This window comes from Triticum dicoccoides, chromosome 3B, assembly GCF_002162155.2.
Source record: "Triticum dicoccoides isolate Atlit2015 ecotype Zavitan chromosome 3B, WEW_v2.0, whole genome shotgun sequence".
Lineage (NCBI taxonomy): Eukaryota > Viridiplantae > Streptophyta > Magnoliopsida > Poales > Poaceae > Triticum > Triticum dicoccoides.
In genome coordinates this window covers 253,327,789-253,335,002 of record NC_041385.1, presented here as the reverse complement: position 1 = coordinate 253,335,002, position 7,214 = coordinate 253,327,789, and positions in this window count along the sequence as shown.

The following is a 7,214-nucleotide window of genomic DNA, read 5'->3' as shown; positions in this document are numbered from 1 at the left end:
CCATCTGATATTGATTTCCTGCAATGTAAAAAACATGCACAAAACAACAACTGGCACTTGGCACTATGTCAATAGGTTAGTAACAAAAATGATATAAAATGACTATAAAATGATTATAAAACATCCAAGATTGATAATAAAATATCATGGAATAATCAAAAATTATAGATATGTTGGAGACGTATCAATCTTGCTCTCCCAATCCCCAAAGTTTCAACAAGTTTGGGTGGAGGGATTGAGAGTGTTGAGCAAAATGAGGTGTAGCAATGGTGGAGCTCAACAAGACATTAGGGTTAGGGATGGAGGAAGAAGAATGGGGGCGTTATAGTGTTTGTCCCGGGATGGTTGTTTCTGCCCGTTGGACCCCGTGCGCGCGGGCTAAGTCAGTCCCGTGCGCATGGGGTACTCAGAGACTTTCACACCACCCCGTGTGCACGGGGGTCAAAAGACCCCGTGCGCACGGGGTACTCAGAGAGTTTACACAGTACCCCGTGCGCACGAGGTACCCAGAGAGTTACGCAGTACCTCGTGCACACGGGGGTCAAAAGACACCGTGCGCACGTGGTACCCAATAACTTTCTGTTATAAGCTGTCTGAGTACCAGGAGCACACACACTAAGATTTTAGGTGGTAGGAATGGGTAGGCTAGTGTATCAGGCTCGACAAAGACATTCCCACACAACTTTCATCCACACCAGCCCCTCTTAATAGTGCGATCTTTCCTACGACTCGAAGCAAACCAAAAACTAAAACCTTCGACTCACCGGAAGACCACACCTTTGAATTTTTTGAATTGGGGGTCGCACATCTCCATCACGAAGCACTTGGAACGAATATCCTGGGATAAACTTTAGCAACCGATATTAGTTCGACTAACCACATTGTCATCACACCAAAACATAGTATAAGTGCCACTTGCACATTCACCCTCCAAGTGGAACCGTGGAATCCGACTATGTGAGTTCACGTCCCAAGTTATGCAAATCATTTGTAGCATTTAAAGTGATTGCATAATTTGACATTGTTTTAAATGTGTAGGACAAAATTGCCCAACAAAGATACAAAGACATGGAAGCATCGGAAGGCAAATTTTCCAAACTAGAGCATTGTTGGGACTTGCTTAAAGAGTGCGAGAAGTGGAAGTTGATTGACAAAGAATCCCCATCGAAGAGAGGTTCACTTACTAACATGGATGAAGATGAGGATGGTGATTGCCCAAGAAAGTTGAACAAGCCCGATGGTGACAAGAAGACTAAGGAGAAGATGAAGAGAGAGCACAAAGCATCGAGCTTGCGGAACAAGATTGATGCCATGGGGCAATCAAATGAGTTGATGTTAACAAATACGGTGGAGATAAAGAAAGAGTTGGACGAGAAGAAGGCACAGGAGAAGCAAGAAAAATGGCAATTGCTCAAGGACGAGGGGTTGCGCAAAGCGGCTATTGAGGAGAGAAGAACATGTGCCGCTAAAAACAAACCATGTCCAAGTTGCTTGCCGAAGAGAACAAGATCATGACATCGAACCACAATGCCATTGACGACCTCACCAAAGAATGGCATGATATGGCAAGAAGAGATATCTTGAAGAGGAGAATGCGTGCGTCGGCCGGTGCGTGTTACAGTGCCAGAGATGTCTTCTCAACAGGGTTTGGAATCAATGTCGCCGATGCGTTCAGTGCACCAGCCGATGATTTTCGTGCTGGAGTTGGAACAAGTGTCGGAGGTGGACTCGGTGGTGCGGAGTGAAAATCGACCAAGATGATGCCGGACGTGGACGTCACTTTTGCAAGACCTCCGTTTGTGTTTGTCCTATAAAACTAAGCTTTTATTTGCGTGTGAACTGTGTTTTATTGTTTGAATTTGAACTTATTTGGCGGAATCAATGTCAAATTCGATTATTGGGCGTCTTCCGTTTGCGGGTCGACGCGGCAGCGCCCGAGCAGACCCCGCGTAGCCGACCCGTAAAAGAGCATATTCACCGAATATCCTTCTTTACGGGTCCGTTTTGCGGGGTCTGAGTCTGACCTCTCCCGGGCCAGCCCGCATATACCCTTTTCGCGAACTGCAAAAGCCTTACGCGGGTCGGCGTTTTACAGGATCTGCTAGAGATGCTCTTACATGTGAGATTTTGTGTGTGCAATTGCAAGGGAAATGACTAACGGCTAGTTGCGCGAGCCACGGGCATGCAACCACAGGTAAGAGTGAAAAAGAACAGAAGTGTACACAAAAAATCATAAAATATGTAGTACTAATTAGTGGGAAAAAAAGGAAAATTACCGTACGCAGGACCGGGGATCATGCAACAATAGTTTCACGTGTGGCAAAGGAAAAGAAAACACATGGAGACACATACAAGAAAATACAAATTGACTTAAAACGTGCACGAAAGAATGAAAAAAACAGGAAGAAAAAAACAAAGAAAAAAAGTGCACATGAATCTCCACATAAATAGGTGATTACTGAGTTGACTTAGACTTAAATCGACTTAGAATTAGCAAAATGGATTACCTAGAGCATGTATCCGATAGAAGGAACGGTTGTATATGCTCTTCCGTGAAAGAACTTTAGGAAATGTTATACATGACTCTGTTTGTATTCTTTGGTGTTGTTCCTTGTGATCTTTGGTTTTGTTTTCTGAAGGGGGAAATTGTCTCTTGTCCTCTCAAACGTGCAACTTTCTGTCTAGGCGGCCGGAAACAAATTTCAGGTGACTCATCCTCGCTGAATTGAGCGGAATGAGAAAGGAATCGGTGGACACACTACGTGGTACTAGACCGCAGGCCTTCTCTTCACGCGGCTGGTTAGGTTTGGCGAGTGGTCTTTCTGGTACGGCACGCATGACGTATCCGGATGCGCGCTGTTGGAATGGGTCTCAGGACAAGACAGTTGGCCCGATCGCGTCAAAAAAGAGTCTTCATTTCCCTTGAAAAGCAAAAACAAACGGGAAAGCTAAAAATCTCAGATTTTTGTGTTTTTCGCGCCAACGACCTGAGGAGCATCGTGTGCAACAGAGGACGACTATGACGCCGTCGCTATGGAGCGGCGGCAGTATGTAGGGCGTCGCAGGCGAGGCGGACGGTGGGGAACTGCAGGCGGCTCTGGACGAGGGAGTGCCGCTGGCGGATGGGATGTGATGACCTCCCCCCATCCATCTGGTACCTGCTGCCGGAGCGCCGGAGCTTCACGGCGGATCAGCACCAAGCCCTGGCGGCGGCCATGGACGCCGGGGCGGCTGCAGCGATGCAGGCCAAGGGCGTAGGTGCTCGGGGGCGCTCGGGGTAGGCCGATGCGCATGGCAGCTTAGACGAGGCGGACTGCAGGGGCTGCTGGAGGTGCGTGGCGGGGCTAGGACGTGAAGGCTGCCGCCAGGTACGTGCGGGGAGAGCGGCAGCTGGTGTCCATCTCGGAGAGGAGATTCAGCAGAGGGAGTTACCTTTGCGAGAGGCAAAGAAACACTGCACTTCCATCTACTGCAATTTTTTCATGGTTTTTTCAGTCAACTGAATGCTATACATGTGCAATATGCATTAACATCAACCATTTTTTTCAGTCAACAAAATGCTTGTCATATAAACTGTCCATGTCAATTAAGTTTGCATCTTTGCCGTGGCAATATTTTACAAAGTTAAAAAAGTAACAAAATGACAAATTATGATGTGTGCCCATGACAATTTATGTTTTGAATGTCTCCGTGATGAATTAAGATGCATTTTTGCCATGGTAAATTGGTTTCTATTCATCATGACAATTTTACGCCGGTTTTGCCATCATGACAAACTTACATACATTTTGCCATTATTATCACATTTTTAGAATCATGGCAAAAAAATCATGTGCACCATGGCATTTTTATTATATACTGGATAGCATGGTAAATTTTCTTTATCACAGACATTTTTTTACGTACTATGTCAATTATTTGAACATGGCAAATTTAGAAATAAAATTTATAAAACATGGAAAATTTACAAAAAACATTAGTGCTCACTTGCGAAACTCTAGGATTTTTTGTTTTGTCTTCCCATGTCAATTAAGTTTGCATTGTTTTGCCGTGGTAACATTTTACAATGTCAAAACACCAAAAGAAAAATATGATGTGCCCCATGGCAATTTATGTTTTGAATGTCTCCATGGAGATTTTAAGATGGGTTTCGTCATGGTAATTGGTTTCTATGCAACATGGCAATTTTACACCGTATTTGCCATCATGGCAAACTTACACACATTTTAACACTAATATCATTCTTTTAGAATCATGGCAAGTTTTTTCGTGGGCGTCATGACATTTTTATTGTAGTTAGCATGGCAGATTCCCTTTACCATGGGCATTTTTTTAATACTACGTCAATTATTTCAACATGGAAAATGTAGGGGGGGAATCCAAAACATGGCAAAATTTGGCAAATTTAGTAAATATTTTTAAATCCTCACATGGCAAACTCTAGGATTTTAACCTCCATTCATGAAAACTTTTAAATTTTTTTTATGGTCACATGGCAACTTTGAAACACTTTTTTGAAAAACATTGCAAAATTTAGAACATATTTTAATGATCACATAAAAACTCTATGAATTTTGTTCTACACACATTGCAACTTTTATTTTATTTTTCTTACGATCACATGGCCTTTTAAAAACATTTCTCATTTTGCCAAAACTTGGAAAATGCAACCAATATATTTGATTACTTTTTGCAACATGGCAAATTTAAATTACAGACCATGGCAATCTATTTATGGATGATGAGAAATATACTACTCCCTCTGAGCTCAAATAAGTGTTGCAGTTTTGAACTAAGATTAGTTCAGCCTTACTTCAAAACCATGACGGTTATTATGGATCAGTGGGAGCAGTATTATATTTGTCATGTGACCATAGCAAATTTACTTTATCGACCATGGCATTTTTTCGCTAATGCTAAAAATTTGACTTCAATTTTTTTAAATATGGAAAATCAAAGTTCTTGATGGCAAATTTAGTTGGCGTGAGGATGGAAAATTTAGATTACGAGTACGACGATTTCCTGGCCAAAAACAAAATGAACTGAGGTAGATTTGCCATGCTTTGCCAACTAAACATGACATCCTCGATAAACATAAATTGCTACAAAAGAACATTCAATTTTCCATGGTAAAAAATGTAAAGCTGGATTTATAGCGGAATCCTTTTTTGCAATATGGCAAACTTAGTTTTTGAACCATGGCAATTCCAATCCATGGTATTCTGTTTTTTGTTCTTCTATCATGGCATATTTATATATTTGGCCATGGCAAATTTAATTTTGCTACCATGGCAAATTCAATTTTTTGCACCATGGTTAATTATTATTGGAACATGGCACATTTGTTGAAACAAACCATTATAAATTCTTCATTGTACCCCTTGGCAAAAAAGAAGAAGAATGGCTCATGGCAATTTTTATCAGGAGACTATTTTTCATAAAAAGAATACAATTTGTTCCATCATCTTTTACGAAACAATTTGCAACTTAGGTTCAATGATAACTGTTAACTTTTCTTTTATGTTTTTAGTACATAGCATATTTAGTTTCTCATGCATGGCAATTCTTAAATTTGATGCATGGCATTTATAAGGCAAGGTTATGTTCTAACATACCCCCCACTATCTTGGGAAACTTGTGATGTTATGTGTGTTTTCTTTTTTTCCTCTATATCATGGCAATTTATCTACAAGTTTGTCTCTGTACATTAGCCATGGCAAATTAGTATGCATGTGTCTTTTGATAATGTACTAGACATAGTCGAAAAAATGTATACAACATGGCAATAATTTTTTGTACAATTCATGACAATAGTTACTGCATGTCATTGTGATTTTTCTATTTTTGGTACTCCCTCCTTCCCAAAATATAAGGCGTGATTGACTTTTTACGGTCTTTGATGCACAACTTTGACCACTAATATATATCAAAGTATATGGATTGAACATGTATAAATGACATCGCTGTATTTGTCTTGCAAAGCAATTGTATTTCATATGTATGTATAATAATTTTATAGACATATAATACATGAAAAATATAGTCAAAGTTGTGCAACGAAGACCAGAAAAGTCAAATCGTGCCTTATATTTTGGGAAGGATGGAGTATATTAAATAGTTTGGACAATTTTTACATTTGTTTATTTTTTATACAAAAGGGGATTGTGTTGGGCCTAGAGGCCTAGCAAAAGGCCTGGCTGACGCGGGGTTCGCGCCGGGAGGGGATTCAGATCGAACGAAGAGCAACTAATTGACGAGCGCTCCTTCGGAGCGCTCATAACAAGCGGTTCGCGAGCGCTATGTGCGTGACAAGTGTCACGTGCAGAGCGCTCTCGCGAGGGAAAACCAACCGGCGTGGTTGGTTCCCGGTTTTCCCTTTTCGGTTTGTGGTTTCGTGCGTTTTGCAGTTTAACCCTCCAACTACCAGCATTTTCCATTTTTCCCTTTCCGCGCGATAACACTAAGAAAATAACCGCAGATCGCATTGGTTCCCAGTTTCCTTTTTGTTTCCCTTTTTGTTCCCATTATATTTTCGGGTAATGGAGATTTATGGGGTAGTTAGGGTGGCGGCTACCAACACTATCAAATGTGACCTTTTAAGTAAGAAAAAAGAGGAGCACTATCAAAGGCATGGTTTGACGCACCGTAGGGACGACTACAGAGGCATTGCTCAATCCTGTCAATGCAAATATCGTTATTCTCTATACGCACACATGTATACAAGCAGAGGCATGGTTTGTATAAGTTTACAAAATTGCAGCACGGCACCTCCGGCACGGGGAACCTCCTGTTCGCCTTTAGCTCATTATATTTTCATAAACATCTTGAAGGTTGTGCATGAGTCAAAGTGTGTGTTAGTCATGTAGGCGTCTTGGTTCGTGCGGCGCGTTGTACATCGTGGAGTTGCACGACGCCTCCGGCGCAGGGAACCTCCTGCTCGCCTTCGGCTCGTTAAATTTTCAGAAACATTTTGAAGGGTGGGCATGTGTCGAAGTGTGTGTTGGTTCATGTGGCGCGTTGTACGTCGGGGCGTCACATGGCGCCTCCGGCGTGGAGAATCTGCTGCTTGCCTTCAGCTCGTTAAATTTTCATACACATCTTGAAGGGTGGGCATGTGTCGAAGTGTGTGTTGGTCGTGCAGGCGTGTTGGTTCGTGCGGCGCATTGTACGTCGGGGCGTCACACGGCGCCTCCGGCACAGACAACCTCCTGCTC